This window comes from Molossus molossus, unplaced genomic scaffold (genome assembly GCF_014108415.1).
Source record: "Molossus molossus isolate mMolMol1 unplaced genomic scaffold, mMolMol1.p scaffold_m16_p_4, whole genome shotgun sequence".
In the NCBI taxonomy this organism is placed as follows: Eukaryota; Metazoa; Chordata; class Mammalia; order Chiroptera; family Molossidae; genus Molossus; species Molossus molossus.
The window spans coordinates 17208978-17225932 of NW_023425377.1; the positions used below are offsets into that span (position 1 = coordinate 17208978).

General features: G+C 48.2%; 1 protein-coding gene across 3 annotated transcripts in view; it reads right to left on the minus strand.

Moving 5' to 3' along the window:
• CYFIP2 (cytoplasmic FMR1 interacting protein 2) overlaps positions 1–13469 on the minus strand; it is a 115785-nt gene extending 102316 nt beyond the window's left edge. Inside the window, exon 1 of one of the 3 annotated variants that reach the window (XM_036241189.1) lies at positions 13353–13438. The gene's annotated coding sequence lies outside the window, so the exon portion shown is untranslated. Of the gene's footprint in view, positions 1–12819; positions 12838–13352 lie in introns of those variants that run through there. The other 2 variants (XM_036241187.1, XM_036241188.1) reach the window with 2 other exon arrangements.
• Positions 13470–16955: the final 3486 nt, after the last annotated feature.

The window sequence follows — 16955 nt, forward strand, 5'->3', positions numbered from 1 at the left end:
AAGGCCCACATGCTGCTAGGGGACCCTCCCTTTCCACCCCCGACCACAGGGAGAGGTAAGATATGCTGAAGGGCAGGACTTCGAAGAGTGTCAGAAAACTGACTTCCATCCCTAGGAAATGGGGAGAAGGGGACCAGGGACATGAGAACTGTGTCCAGGGGCTGAAACAGCTGGAGTGTACCCAGTGGCTTGCTGCCCCTAAACTGGTATCTCCATTAGGCCCACGGTTGGGAGGGTCGGTGGGGCCGAGTAGCTAACTATGATTCACACTTCACTGAGTTCTCAACACACACCCGTCATGCACTATGGCAGAAGCCAAGGCCACATCCCGTGAGGGCACAGGGAGCTCAGAAGTGACTTCCCCCTCTGCCTTCTGTAGTCACCTGGCCTCGCCAGGTGGTTTCAGGCCCTCCCACACCTATGCTTCTTCCTCTTCTCTCTTCTCTCTCCTGAATTTTAAGTGTGGCATTCAGTTCCACAACAAAATCACTTGCCAATCCACAAAAAAAGATGGTCTTCTTTCTTATATTAATATTAAATCCATTTTGCAGGAAGGATTAATGATTTTATGGGGCATAATGATTTACAAGCTCCAAAGCCCTGATAATGCTCTTTATTAATTCAAATAATGATAATAATAATAATAACAACAATAATAAAACTATTTTAGCCCTTACTCGGTCAGACACTCTGCCAAACACTTGACTCTTTTAATCTTGCATCAACCCTATAAAGGTTGTTCCCATTTTACAGATGAGCACACAGAAACTCAGAATTTAAGTAATTGCACAAGGTCAAGTGCTGGCAAATGGGGGAGCTGTAGTTGGAACCTAGGTTTGTCCTATAAAAAAGGCCTAGAAGCAGCTACCTATAACTAATGGGGTTGTGTCAAAGGGACAAAGGAGCCAACTTGAGGCAACTTCCACTGGCCAAAGAAGGGGTCATGTGAGCACCATTTAGCATAAATCAGTGGACTTGAAACAATATCAAATATGTTTAAATCCATGAGATCACAAAGATATTGAATAAAGACATGGGTTTTATTACTTTATTATGTTGGAGGATGCCTGTGAACCAACTTTTCTGTTGAAAATCAACAAGTAAGAGGAAAGAAACAAACATGGAACCTGTCTTTCCTATACAAACTATACCATTGGAAAACCAAATGGCAGAAGAGAGAGATGCTTCTTTCTATAAAGTTCTTTCTTTCTTTTTTTTAAATTTCCAGAAATAGTGACTAAATTTAAACGATTCCTATTTTTCCAGCCCCTAATAAACAAATGGATGTAGGCGCTGACCATCAACTGATACTAAATGAAAAAATCTGACATTATGTGTCTCCTGATGGAAAAATACATCATCACTTTATGAAGGATGCTGGAACCAAAACAAAAAGCTTGAATCTAACCAAGCCTTTGATACCAACTGAGAGGAAATACAGAAGACAGAAGGACACATTAAAATATGCCACCGTGATATCATCAGTACAATATAACCTATGGGAAACTGCTAGACAAATGACTCAGTGCCTTTGACAAATAAATTGCAAGAAAAAAAAAGAGATGGAGGGGGAAGCTATAGATGGTAAGACCTTATCTGGCTCCTATTCCCAACAAACCACCACAAAAATAAAATGATCACATTGTTAAGAAAATTGGACTATTTAATACTGACTCAGATATTTGATAATGTTAAGAAAATACTGTTAGTTTTTTTTTATCCTCACCCAAGGACATTTTTCCATTTTTTATTCATGTAGAGTGGGAGGGAGAGAGAGGAACAGAGAGAGAGAGAGAAACATCAACGTGAAAGGGACACATCGAGTGGCTGCCACCCGCACGACCGACCAGGGCCGGGGACAAACTGCAACCGAGGTACGTGCCCTTAGCGGGAACTGAACCCAGGTCTCTCTGGATCACAGGCTGACGCTCTTAACTGCTGAGCCAAACTGGTCAAGGCTACTGCTAGTTTTTAGATGTGATCATAACATTAAGGTTATGTTTTAAAAGAGTTCTCATCTTCTAGCAATACCTACTAAAATATAGATACAGGGTACAGGTGTTTGCTTCCAAATGATACCAGATGGGGGAGGGCGGGGACTAGACGGAACAAAATCGGCCACTCGGTAATAACTGTCAATGCCGTGTGATGCTTACGTAGGAATTTATTACACTTTTTATCCAATTCTGTAAGTGTTGAAATATGCCATAAAGCCCCCCAGCTCAGTTCTGATCTATCATCCCTTCCTTTATCTTCCCTGCTTCCTACTTGCCATGACGTTTCCCCTATAACCTGGGTTTCTTCTAGGCTTTGCAGACACCCAAATACTCGCTTACCAGAATAATCCTTAGGGTTTCCTGCTTTAACACAACAATAGCCCTGTACCTCCCTAGAAGAGAATCTAAGCGAACAGCTACAGAGCCAGTAAGTTAGGAGTCTTTATTTCCTCACAGCAACATTTCTTTCCTTCTCGTAAACACAGCTTCTCTAATGGATTTCTCGGAGTGTTTGTAGATCACTCACTGCCTAAGGGAGAAGGAAATCAGACATTTGTAACTCAAGTGCAGAAAGTCACTGCCAACTCCACCTCAATCAGCAAGAAAAAGTGCACTGGAAACTTGGACAGAGGTATACATAGAAACTAACTTATTTTCTGGTCCAAATGCCCTGTCTGTAGGCAACCTTCCAAATGAGTAACCTTCTTTATGTTTGGTCTATGCACCCATGGCCATTCTGTCATTTTGGAAGAGAAATTAATAAAATATTTAAAAACGAACAGTGTTCTGGGAGCGTCGTTTGCCAGACACAGCTGCCACCTCTCCGTGGGAGGGGTTCATGGCCTATTTAAATTCAGTGTCTTCCCAACGAGCTCAAAGGCAGTGGCCTGGAGTCACCAAGGCAAGTAATAACCCTGGGCTTACAGGCAGTTTGCTTCTGAGAAGAGCTTTGGGTCCCACCACCCACCCATGGCTGACAGAGCCCGAGCAAGAGGAGGTGGGCCCCCCAAACGCAGGACGGCTGTGAGGAGAACCTGGCTTTGGGAACGCAGGTTCTGACTACACACCCCACACCCTGCAAATGATTTGCATTGTCCTTTTCTGTTTGAAGGAAAGTAAATAAAGCAAGGTACTTTTACTGACGTGGAATACTAGGCTAAGCATGCCGTAATGGTTAGGATTGAGCTATGGGCTCACAGCCGTCATCTCCACTTGCTGGCTGTATAACCAACCATAAGCGTAGTACCTAACCTTTCTGAGCCTCAGTTTCCTTATCTGTAAAGGCGAGCTAATTAACAACAGCTCCTGCCAGCAGCGATGTACTGAGAATTATATAACATCATGGCATGTGGCACGTTAGCCAGCCGCAGGAGCAGAGCGAACACTGGAAATGTTAGCCGGTCGGGTGGCCTCTTTTTAACAGAGTGAATGGATGAATTAGACACTGCAACAGTCCTTCTACAAAAAGGGAAAGCATTATTATTGTCACACTAATATCTCTTTCCTATCGACTTCCTCAATCACGACTCCCCTGTGGGCCTGAGAAGGGCAGGTGTTACTAAGAAGGGCACCGTGTTACTGAGAGTGAAAACTGCCGTTCAAGGTCACATGCTAGGGTAGAAAGGGGACACCTTGACTCCCAGTCCTCTGCCCTTTCTTCTAGACCACGCCTACCTTTGTTTCGTTCTGAAAGGTATCAAGCACTTGCCTTTCCTCCCCCACCGGTCTGGCTGCCCTTCCTTCCTCAAGGAGAACAAGACTCTCACAAGCTAGAAAGGTTAGAGAAGTGTCCCCTTTGGATTTCATGAACATCAAGAGGCCAGGAAATAGTTCCCCTGTCTGAAATCTCTCCAGCTGGAAGGCAACTAAGATAAATAAGTCAACGTAAATCTAAAAATATATGTACATGTATATATACAATAAAAGATTATGTAAGTAAATATGTGTATAAATACAACAATTTTAAAAGGAAGGCTTCGATGGTTCCCCTTAAAAATGGTTTTGAAAGCAGCATTTGACTGAGCAAGAACAAATCCCAAGGAGAAATCTGGAGCCACAGGGTTAAGGTGGGTGTGTCTGGAGTTTGTGTGGGGACTCGGGTTTGCTGTGACAGGTTATGGCTCCACAGGTCATAGTGTTCCCCTACAGCTGAGACCCTCTGCCATGTCAGAGCTTCTTCATGGGTGTGGGGGGCCGAGCAGGGACATAGTCACTTGTGTGCATCTTATCAGACTTCCAAAGAGTGCACCAAAATGGACCACGCGGCTAATTCTGGGCGGACTGGCAGTGAAGAGTTTCACAGGAAAACTCCTCTTCTTCAGTGGTCAGACCTTGTGGCTGCAACCCCCACAGGAGCCACCTGTGGAGCAGGACCTGTACTCATCTGTAAAACAGCCGCAGGCCGAAGCAGGCCGTGTGCTGAGCAGCAAGCCGCACGGTGGCGTGGAGGGAGGAGAGAGCTATACCGGGCGGAGAGGAAACACAGGTGTTGGCGTCTCGGCCATGGACGGTGGGAGCGACAACCCTCCACGTTTCCACAGCCCGCACAAGTATCACCGATGTCACGGTTTACGACAGAACAACATACTTCATAGCTTGTCAGAATAATGCCAGAGCTGGGAGAGACCTAAGAAAATGGTTACCTCCTACAGAAGACTTTCTGACCGCCCCCCCTACCTGAATCCACTTCCTCCCTTGGTCCTCAAGGAACCCAGCATGCTGCTTCCTTCACGCCTCCTAGAATACTTTATTGTATGATTTACCATGTTTTCTCTCCTGACCTAAACGATATACTCCTCGGGGGCGGGCACTGTGTCTAATTCACGCTCAGCTCCCAGCACAGAGCTGGGCACACATTTATAACTCGGTTGAACTCAATGTTCACTGAGTGGATGACCAATGAACCCAAAACATCACGAGAGGCATTGCTATGCCCAAGACACTAGGTTTTTCAAAGGGGGGCAAGAGAAGGAATAGAAAGATCAAGAAAGGTGTTTACATTTTAGAAAGAACTCCGTCAAAATGGCTCAAATGTTAATATTCAAGCCCTTAATGCGAAAAGCTCCCACAATTTGTAAAGTTATCTATAAAATAAAATATCTTTCCTCTATCATTGTATGTCCTGATCTTACTCATGCTTCAAGGCCCCTCCCCTCTCTGACATGGTCGCCCCTTCCTTGGAACTCCCTGGGTTCATCAGCAGTGTTGGTGAGGATGTGACTTTGGAGCCCTCATACACTGCTGGTAGGCATGTGAAATAGTACAACCACTCTGGAAGACAGTTCCACAGTTGCTCAAATTTTGAAACATAGAGTTCCATTATAACCCAGCAATTCCACTCCTAGATGTATTCCCAAGAGAAATGAAACTGTATGCCCACACTAAAACTTGCACATAAACGTTCATTGCAGCATTATTTGTAACTGCCAGAAGGCAGAAACAGCTCGTGTCCATCATCTATCTGATGAGTGGATAAATAAAATATGGTATAGCCATGCAACAGAATATTATTCGGCCATGAAAAGGGATGAAGTTTGGATGAATGCTATAATACAGATGAACTCTGAAAATATTACACTACATCAGAGAAGCATACTATGCTTTTGTAAAGGAAATGTCCAGAACAGGCAAATCTATAGAGACATAAAGTGTGTTAGTGGTTGCCTAGGCTGCGGGTGGGGACTGGGGGAAATAGGTGGTACCACTGAAGGGCACGAGATTTCTTTCTGGGGTGATGAAGATGTAAAATTGATCGTGATGATGATTGTCCAGCTCTGTGAATATACTAAAAATTACTGATCTGTATGTTTTAAATGGGTAGATTGTACAGGCGGTGAACTACATCTCACTAAAGTCATGAACAACTATGTTAATATGTGTATGACTGCTTTTGGGAAAGTTTGGGTACGTAAGCAGGAGTGATACAAAGAGAGACGGGGCTGTAGTAGGAGTTTGGGGAGTTTGAGTTTGATGCTGTCCCTACAAGCAGGGACTGGGTTGAATAAAAATCAAAAGGGGACAGAAGGAGAGAAAAAGAGAGCAGCAGATACGCCCATATTAACCCCAAGGGGCAGCTCCCAGGCTGCAGGGTGAGCTGGACCACCAGGAGCAGGGCAAAGCAGGCCCCTCCCCTGCCTGTTTTTGCTGCACTGCCATTGGTCAGGTCCTGGGAGGGGAGGGGTCTCAGACAATAAACACCCCTGAGGTGGCCTGATGGGCTTGAAGAGATGAGTCTCTCTCCTCCTCCTACCTGAGTCCTCTTTCTGAGGCTCAGAGATGGGCAGGACTTGTGTACATGGTCACCTGACTAGTTAGGATCTGCGCAGAGGCTAACAGCCGCTTCCTGGGAAGACATGGAGCCCTGATGCAATAACATATGACAGACTAAAAGAAAAGGCAAACTATGAAATAGGAGAGGTGGGGGGGAATGAATTCTAATCCTGCGTAAAACACAAAGCTATGTAAGGAAGGAAATGATAATCAAAGGACACTACCTGGCTCTCTCGTGATAATCATTTAGACATCTTAATAATGCGGACACTTTAAAAAGGATTTGGATTAAAACAGAGCTCTTTCTGTATAGGGAGATGTGGGCAGAGGAAGGCGGGGGATGGTGTAAGAAAGCAAAATCTTCATCCATCACAGCAGGAAGTAAATAGACAATGCACAGAACAGATCAATCAAGAACCAGCAGTGTAAGCATATCACTTAGAGATCTGGAGGCAACGGCTGGGGAAAAAACACGAGTTAAAAGCCACAGCCTGGGGTGGGGGTGGGGGGGGGCACTGGACGGTGGTTTTTATCATGCGTCTCCCAGTACTATTTGATTTTTTTAAAGCATGTGCATGCATTGCTTTGACCAAAACTTTTAAATATATTTTAAAAGACAACGACCCAAGGCCTCCTTTCCAGCAGTTCAGATGTCTGGCCAGTTCCCCAGCACTGTCTCTAGGCAGTCCTTTCTACGTAAGGTCCTCACTTTGGGTCTTCTGGGACCAGAGGCACTGTCACCTGTAGCTTTTCTCCACACAGGGGACCTGAGGTCACAGCAGAGAGGGCCGTCAGCCTGGACGTGGGGCCTCTGGAGAAGGCCTACCCTCCTCTTTGTTAACTGTGAAGAAAACACTCAGTAGCTTCCTGTGTTGTCAGGGTTGAGGCGGACTTTCTGTTGATCACCCAACCAGGCAGATACCAGCCTCCTGGGACGGGGGGGAGGTCATGGCATGGAAGGCAGCTTGCTGATTTGCTCCCTCTGGGGCCTGTGACAAACCGTCACATGAGGGGCAGGAGAGCTGCCTCTCACAGGCACCTGCTAAAACTCAGAAAGGGAAGCCACAGGCCCTGCTAGGGAAACAAAGAACAAGTCTTCAGGTTTGGCCTCCACATCGGAGCACAGAGATCTCAGCTCCATCGATATGAAATTACAAGTGCAATGTGGCTCAGTCTGAAGACAGATGGAGGTCCTGAAATCATATTTTCACTCACTCAAAAGGGGCAATGTCCCCGACTGTTAAATATGGAGGGTGGCCTGGCAGTGGTTCTCAACCACAATTTCAAAAGCTCTGCCGTGAAGGGTGCTGCGGCGCCGTGTACTGATAACGGTTTAAGTAGTGAGTTTTGCACACAAGGTGCTTTTTATTACATGTGAAGGAGGGCTCAGCATCCTCTGACCATATCATTGCTTGTGTGCTCATCTCTTTCCTTGAGTGGGAGAAAATGGGGTACATTTGGGGAGGGGACTAGAGGTGGGTATGATGTCAATATTGGCCATTATATGTACTAAATAAACAAACAAAAAAAGACAAACCAAAAGCCACCAGTTAGGAATCATTGGACTTGAGTCTCTCTTTCCAACTCAAAAGCAAATGACTCTGGTATAGGTGGAACACTCCACCCCAAGGGCTTCCTTAAGGATCACATTTCCCAGCACGAACTAGCCACTGTGGCCAGGGTGTTCAGGGAGCCACGAACCTGCCCATGGACATTCTTGCCTTGTGCCTTTGCTCAAACTCTCTCCACTCCCTACTGGGCTGTTTTCTCCCCTGACTATTGTCAAAGCCTAATTCAAGATAGGTCGCCTCCATGAAGGTGTGACCAGCCGACCGAACTCCACCGCAACCTTCATTTCTCTGGATCCCTATAACACTCAGTCTACAGTCCATCATTTCCTGCTGCATTATAAACTGCTTTGTATTTTACTAATTGTGTCGCCCAAAGTCATCCTTTTGGGGAGTCTGGCCCATATCAACTAGCTCAGAGCTGGGCTTGTACAAGGGATTACCTGCTTAACACTTCATGAATGATTTGTTGAATGTATGAGCCAATGGCCAAAATTCATGCCTTCTAGTTAAAAACAAAACAAAAACATAAAGTACAGCATAGAGAATATAGTCAATAATATCATAATAACTATGCATGGTGTCAGATGGGTACTGGAAATATCAGGGGGATCACTTTGTAAAGTATGTGATTATCTAACCACTATGCTGTACACCTGAAACTAATACAAAGTAATATTGAATGTCAACTATAGTGAAAAAATAAATTTTAAATTAAAAGAGTTCATTGCATGGGGGCGCATCCATGCAGTGAGCTCTTATATAGCTACTGAAGATTAAAACAAAACATAAAACTTAAAGTATCATGGTCCTCAAGGTACCATATTTAAGTACGTCATATTACTATAAGAATCTGACGAGACCTCTAGAAAATCTTCAGTTTCCACCTCAAACCATAAAAAGCAGAACCTCATTGTTCTTTCCCATGTGAAAAGAGCATCCTTGGAGGCTGATGGCTGACCTTCAGTTTTGAATTCTTGATTCACCAGTTATATAGACCAAAATCAGTATTAAGGCATCATGTCGTAAAAGCATAAATCAAAATCATCCCAGGTATCCCTTCACTGAATACCGAGTCACTGAGTGTCTTCTATGAGGGTCAGCCCCACAGATGCTCTGTGATCTCCGCTGGGCCCTCAGTGGAGTTAGACAATCCTCTCATTCATCCCCAATTGATTTCTTATTCCACCCACAGAGGCAGCTGTTCCAAACCTCCGGAAGTCTCTTGAACTTTCCTAACCACTTCACCACCTTCAGTTTCTGCAGAAGACCTCATCTCCTGCCTCATTTAGAAGACAGGGACCCAACAACATGGATGTATCAGTCGTCCCTCCATTCCACCAAGACACTGAAGTCTGAGCCCCGCTGCTCTAAGATGACGCAATGATGATGCAAACACAAAATCAAAAGGCCTATTGATGAAGTCATCACTGGGTCTTTCTTGGGCATCTCTCCAGAAGGCCACGCATGCCACTCAGCCAGAAAGATCCCTGCAAGAAATGCTGCCTGAACCCAAGCTCTGTCTTCTCAAAACAATTTCTTTTAAGAATTGGCACCCAGTTTGTGTTCTCCTTTGTTACCAGTGCCCAAGAAGTATGGCCTGAATGGTCGTCCTTTGAGGAACATCACACACAGCCCTCAGCACAAAGGCCATGGCTAGGAAGCCAGTATCCAAATTCTTTGCATCCTGGGAGGCGTCCCACCCCCACTGACTGAAATCTGAAGTGTCTTTGTACAGACGAGGCCATCCAGGGGCCTTGACAGAATCTGTGAATCACAAAATGCCTTTCAGTTTCCCTTTGGCACGATGGTACAGAGAGGCCACAGACTTGTCTTCTCAAATTGACACACAATATAGAATTAATAAATTATTCCTTTAGGAATGGAGGGCAGCCATCCAAAAGAACCACACATCCCAGAACCTCCTTCTCTTCTCTCTTTTCACGGCCTTTTTTTCTTAGACCTGGGACTCACAGACATTCTCTCATCCATGGGCTCCTGTGGCGACAGGTGGGCAATGGGCGGGGCAGGCTGCTTTCTGTTGCCCAGTTCTTAACGTCAAAGAGGTGGTGGCTGACTGAAAGGAACGCAGCAAGTCAGGGGTCCATCCTGTGTCCTAAGTCCACTGTGCTGCTCCGTGTGCCCAGGAAGCCAAATATGCCTTCACCATGCTTGGTTGATTGCAAAATGCTGAATGCACAGAGAAAGAGGTCCCCCCTGACCTGTGTTGAAATGTGAGAAGTACCTCTGGGCTTCTGCTCAGCATATTCCCTCCCCCTTCTCTCTGCCTACTCAAGTTATACCCGCCTTCAGTACGCTACTCCCGAGCACTTCCTACCTGAAGCCCTTACTGACACCACGTCTCATCACCCTTTCCTTCGGCTACCTTTTGCAGGTAAACCTGGGTCTGGGTTTCCTGCTCACAGAGGCCAAGTCCCCTGGGAAAAGCAAAATGCAGGAAGGTTCTGGAGGTAGAGGGGTTAGTAACAGGGTTAATTACACTGGAGCCCCATTCTTAATGATTATGTAACAAATACGTTTAACAATAAATATATCAAAATAATAGTACTATGTGCTAGACACGTTCCTGAACACTTTCATGCATCCCTCAGCTAATAAGAGTATCCAAGGAAGTACCAGCTCCTACACCTCACGGCTGGCCTCCCACCTTACCAGTCAGTGGGCAACAGCATGCTCTCCCTGCTTGTCCTGACTCCACCGCGAATGGCAGGGCCCATCCCCTGGCCCCTACACATGGCTTTGCTCCTTAGAACAGACCAAAGGCCTTTTCACAAAGGCTCCAATGAGGTGACTGATGTCTGGTTTCGTCAACTACATGTGAATAATTAATACTTGCCAAGAAAGAAATAGACTCATTGTTATGGTGGCCACATGGAGGCTACAAAGGGCCATTTTGTGAAGCTCTTGGTGGAACCCTGGGGCCAACAGGGGCCCAGAGAGAGCCGTTTGAGCGTGTAGGCCGAGCCTTGACTGTGGAGACCGGAGCTCTGCACTGTTGTGCAGGGGCGCTGCTCCCAATGTTAATTAGCTTGTTGCCTATTCATCACCTCATTCGGCTCACTGGTCAATGGCAGCAGTGGAGGCCCACTGAACCCTGAGAGGGTACGATTTATCAGAGGGGACATGTCGTGTTTTCCTGGGGCCTTTTCCCTGTTTTTATTTTTTTTCCCTTTATTGATATTAGAGAGAGAGGAAAGGAGAGGGAGAGGGAGATAGAAACATCGATGAGCGAGAACATCAAATGGCCGCCTCCTGCACGCCCCCCACTAGGGATTTGGCTCACAACCTGGGCATGTGCCCTGACCGGGAATTGAACTGGCGACTTCTTGGTGCCTGGGTCAATGCTCAACCACTGAGCCACACTGGCCGGGCCCTTTCCCAGTTTTTAAATTCATGTCAACTTCCTTCTCTGGGCCAGCCTGATTTGATTTGAGCAAAACTCTTCAATCCTACTGCGTTTTATACCCTAACTCTTGGCCTAATGCCCAATTCAAGTTTTTCCTTTTCCATTTCCAGCAGGGATTGAAAAAGGCAGGCTTGGGTGCCTACAGAACTGGTCAGAACTGGCCAGGAAATATAATAAAGAAGCTTAGTGAGCACAGAGCTATTGCCCCCAGCTGGAGGCTCAGCATGCACAACCAGCCAGGGACACCGGCTTTGTAAGTAACAACACATTCTTCTTGTGGCCTAGTAGCCATCCTGGCAGATGGTAGCCAGTGTCAATGAGTAGCTCTCTAGAGGAAAGTTTCCCCTCCCCCAAGTGGACACTGGGTGCTCAACAAATGCTTTCTGGTGACAGTACCCCCCGACCAAGTTACACATATACACCCCTAAGACATTTTTGCCCTCGGGGCCAAAGCTGCCCTTGCAGCAAACAGAGCTGACAGCTGCTACGTATTGTCATTTCAGGAAGCTGTTCCCCGAAATTGCTCGCCAGCTCCCCACTCCAACTTCCAGCCACAGCCTGAAATTCCACCATTAGAGATATCAAGTATTTGACCTAAAGCTTTGCTTCCTTTAAAATGCCTCTCATCCTCTGTTTCCTTTCTGGTCCATTGACATCAAAGCACTTTTTCTGTGTGGAATGGGAAATTCTTTTGTATTTAGCTCTTGATGATAAACATGGTCTCTGGCTCCTTTCTTGAAAACAAGGAGAATGGGAAGCACAGGGCACTGTGTGGAAGTGGAGGCGGGAAGCCTCACAGAGGGTCACAGCAGAGGCCTTAATAATCCTGCCCAGGGATGTGGACCCAGATTTTTGACCTCCAACATCTTTGATCTTCAAGGCTGCCAGAATCTTCCGACAGGGCCTGTGCCCAAGAGAAAGGTAAGACCCCCTGTGCTAAAGGGGACACAGGCAGGAGGTGGGAAAGGGGTGTGGGAACCAGCACTCTCCAGACTTGACCCTCATACCCACTGGACTCCAATCTCCCTGCTCATCCCATGAGGGCACAAGCACCCAGGAGCCAGCAAGAAAACATCCTTGCTCCCTTCCTGACCTGGCCGGAAGGGGAGCCGATGGCCATCAGCCCTGGGTGTTTCTGCTGCGCTGGGCAAACTCCAATTCAAAGTCAGAACATCTAGGCTGGAGAGGGCACCTGGGCAGGCGTGTACAGAGAACCATACTCTCATCAGATCGTGCTTCCCGACCCCACCCCAAACAGAGAGCCAACCCTCCTCTTGCTTTACACATAGGCGGTGAGTATCCATCCAGGGGGAGGGCTGTCCTGAGAAGGTGAAACCACAACACACAGGTAGGCATCTTCCTGATTCTTCAGAGCTCAAGAAAAGCCAACCTTTTCCCCAGGAGTCACCCCTTTCCCCTCCTCCTCCCCCGCCTCCAGCTAGCCTGGAGGGAGAGCACTGCTCGCGTAGGCCTGGAGGCTTCAAAGCGGCTCAGACGAGCCTCCTCTCTCATTAAAGCCCCCACCACCCAACAGCGCAGCTTCGCCCCCTCGTCCCACCCATCTCGGGTTCACCACAGGGCGCTGGGTGCCCACGGCGGCTGCCAGGCGGGCCCAGGCAGCTCGCGCTGGCCCTGGGGTGGTGATGGTGGCCGCGGCGGCAGAGGCGGAGACTGGAGCTCCGCAGTACCTGGGCGCCGGGACGTCGCCGCCGGCGGGCTCGCGGCCGCTGCAGGTGTCTCGGGCGTCCGGGATTAGCACCGCTTCCTCTCCCGCCCGCAGCTCCGGCCCAGGCCGCGCACCTGCTGCCGCCGCCGCCGCGCCCGAGCCCCTGCGTGTGTCCGCGCCGCCCCTCCGAGTGTGCACGCCGCGGGGCCCGGGGGAGCGGAGGGGAAAGGGGGCCTTGAGGAGCCTGGGGCCCAGCCTCCCGGGCTTCCGGGGGCCCTCTGCGCGCTAGCTGGGGCGCCTCGCTGAGCGCCCCCCGCAGGCTGGAAGAGGGGGCGCCACCCCTCGCGCATCCTCATGGCCACATCGCCGCCTCCAGCAGCATCCCAGTGCCCGCGCCGGCGCCCAGGCCTGCGAACGCCGCTTACCTGGGTCTGCGGCAGGTTCAGGGGAGCGGCCCGAGGATACCGCGGGGCCCCGCGCCGGGGCGCAGGATGCTCTGCCCGGCTCCGCTCCGCCGGCCGCCGCGCTTGGCCCCACCCTCGGCCCCGCCCCTCCTCCCGACGCGGCTCCTCCTCCGCCTCCGGTGCCGGGGCCCTTCGCCAGCGCGGCTGTCACACAAAGAGCAGGAAATGGCTGCGGCGAGGGGCTCCGGGTGCGCCCCTCTAGGCCGCGGGCGCACCCCAGACCTGCACCCCAGACCTGCACCCCGGCTCCCTTCTCTGGGGATGGAGAAGAGCGGGAGGACTTGTCGCAGGCCCTGCAGGCCTCGAACGACACCTGCAGCCGTGGGAAGGCAAGCTTTGGGCTCCATTTGGATCTCATTGATCTCACATTATTTCCAAGTGCTCATTTATCTACCTAATGTTTATTGAGCACCTATTTTGTTCCAGGCCGGTGTACAAAAGACAGGGTCGCTGCCCTTTTGGAGCTGATCATCTCCCAGGAGAGACAGGGCACACATAAATGTACCTGACACATGTCCAGTTTCAGCTGGGAGAAGTTCTGTGAAGGAAGGGAACGGGATGAAGTGATTAAAAAAAAACAAAAACACCTGAGGGTTGGGGAGAGAGGCCTTTTGAGTCTGCTCTTTATGCTGCTCCCCTGTCAAGAATAACGTCGGGCATTTCCTTTCAGTTCCTTAAAGCTGAATCCCTGAAGCTGCCATCTCTTAAGCAGGACCTGCCTCCACTTCATTCGGGAAGAATTGCCTCATGGACAGAGAGGAAAAGATACGGTGACATGAAGTAATTTATGCTGAAGCCCAGGAAGGAGCTGAGAGCACAGGCACCTTTCTCTTCAAGGCTTCATCTGCCATTTAGGGCTCCAAAGACCAGACTGAAGGCGGACGGCACCAAATCCTAATCCTAATCCTGAGATGACACCACAGCTATAAGGAGCCATACCTACCTCACAAGGTCAATAATTTGAAAGCATTTGAGACAATTTAAGGTGTATGTAGATTTAAGGGATAAAGTCCTATTATAAGGGAACCACTCAGAAATGTTTGCTTAGGGCCCACAAATGTATATGTAAATCACCAGGCTCTTCCTATCAGGGGCTATTTATAGAGGGGCCAGATTACTCAAGTTTCAGTAAAGGGCTGGGCAGTCTGTCCTGACTGATCTCACACCATTTCCCAAGCAGTCAGAAATCATGGTCCTTTGCGGTTTGATGTTACATCACTCTAATTTATATTGCTATTTTTAGAAAGGATGGTGTATATATATATATCACACACGCTTCTATCCCTGATGCCATGTGAGAAAGCTGTGGGGGTGTTTGTGAAGAATGGCTTTAAAAACGGAGCTGAGGTTTCTTTCTTTAAATTGTTTTTTTCATTTTCCATGGTGATCCTTGATATTTCGAGTGATGACAAATATGTAACAATGAGAGAATGGATTTTCATTCTAAAGGGAATACTGTTGTGGATGGTGTTGATTTCTGGAAGACACATTTCTCCTTGTGGTTCCTTCCCTGTCTTTTCACCTTTGAGGAAAAAGTTGTTTAAAAACATGCCCTGGCTGGTTTGGCTCAGTGGTTAGTGCGTCGGCCCATGGACCAGAGAATTCCGGGTTCAGTTCTTGCTGGGGGCGCGTACCTCGGTTGCAGTTTGTACCTGGCCCTGGTTGGGATCGTGTGGGTGGCAACCACTTGATGTGTCTCCATCACATCAATGTTTCTCTCTCTCTCTCTTCTTCCCTCTCTCCCTCCTGCTCTATCTGAAGATAAATGCAAACATGTCCTCGGTTGAGGATAAAAAAAAAGAGAGAGAGAGAGAGAGAGACTATTACATATATATTTGGTTAAATTTTAGGCAAATAATTTTCTGACCCTTGAATTCTATTTGCTTAAAGGGAAGCAACGTGGCCTTGTTGTAACCACCGCGTTGGACATTCAGAGGCTTGCCTTTTGGTCCTCGTTTTGCAATTGAGTGTTCTTGGGCAAGTCCCTCCACCTCCCTGTTTCCCCTTCTGTAGAGTGAAATAGCTTAGATACACTCCCAAGTCCCTCTGAATGTGGGAAACGCTAGAGTTAAAATAAAGGACATGCCGCCCTGGCCGGTTTGGCTCAGCGGTTGGAGCATCGGCCTGCGGTACAGAGAGACCCAGGTTCGGTTCCCGCTAAGGGCATGTATCTCGGATGCAGTTTGTCCCTGGCCCTGGTTGGTCGTGCGGATGGCAGCCACTCGATGTGTCCCTTCACATAGATGTTTCTCTCTCTCTCTCTCCCTCCCGCTCTATCTGAACAAAAAATGGAAAAATGTCCTCGGGTGAGGATAAAAAAATAAAAAAATAAAAAATAAAGGACATGCCTTGGCCATGCTAAGGCGCTTCACTAGCTCCCCATGCTCACTATGGTCTGCAAGGGTCTTCATGACCGGCGTGTACCTCTCCGGTGAACAAGATTGCTCTACTTCAGCTGCAAGGAATCTTTTAGTTCCCCAAACTGGCTGTGTTCTCTCTTGTGGCCTTTGCACAAACTGGGCCTTTTTGCTTGGAATCATGTGTCCTCCTTTCCCTCCCCCTTCTACACTTTACCCCAGTTTGCTGCCCAACTTCAACTCCTCCTTCTGGTATCCACAGAGACGTCACTTCCTCAAGATCCCTCCACGTCTGGGGCAGGTTAGTGTTAGCTGCCTGTAGCTCCCTGGGCTCCCTCTATCATACCGCTTGTTTGTTACGCTGCGTTGTAATTGTTGACATACCTGCCTGCATCCCACCAGTAGAACATGAAACCTAAGCGAAGGGCTTTGTCCATCTTGCTCCCCATTGCATCCTCAGAGACTAGTACGTAACAGGAATGCGGCAAAAGTGGGTTGAACGAATCATCCAAGGTGAAGTCTTAGTTTACATGTTGCCAGTGTAATTTATAGCCGTCTGTCTACTGCCTTCACATTTCCTTTGCGTCAAGCCTGCCAACACCACCAGCAGCGAGAGGATCGCAGCTACCAGGCGAGAATTGCTTCACCATTTGCAAAGCTGTGTCCCACACATTGTGTTCCCGTGTGTGGCAATACTGCCTTGTTTTTAGAAAAGCCTCGAGTTACTTAGGACATCTAGGTCACCATTTAAAATATTTTTGCAGCCCTGGCCAGTTTGGCTCAGCGGTTAGAGCGTCGGCCTGCGGTCCGGAGAGACCCGGGTTCGGTTCCCGCTAAGGGCACATACTTCGGTTGCAGTTTGTCCCCGGCCCTGGTTGGTCGTGCGGGTGGCAGCCACTCGATGTGTCCCTTCACGTCGATGTTTCTCTATCTCTCTCTCTTCCTCTCTCTCCCTCCCACTCTATCTGTACAAAAAAAAAAATGGAAAACTATCCTCGGGTGAGGATAAAAAAATATATATATATTTTTGCAGACGCTGCTTCATAGAAACCAATAGTGGAGTATCTGTAATAGGCATAAGAAATGGTTCTGGAAGAAGAAATGAAAAATACTAATATTAATAATAATGATGGCCTGGCTGGTGTGACTCGGCAGTTGAGCATTGACCCATGCACCAAGAGGTCACTGGTTCTATTCCCAGTCAGGG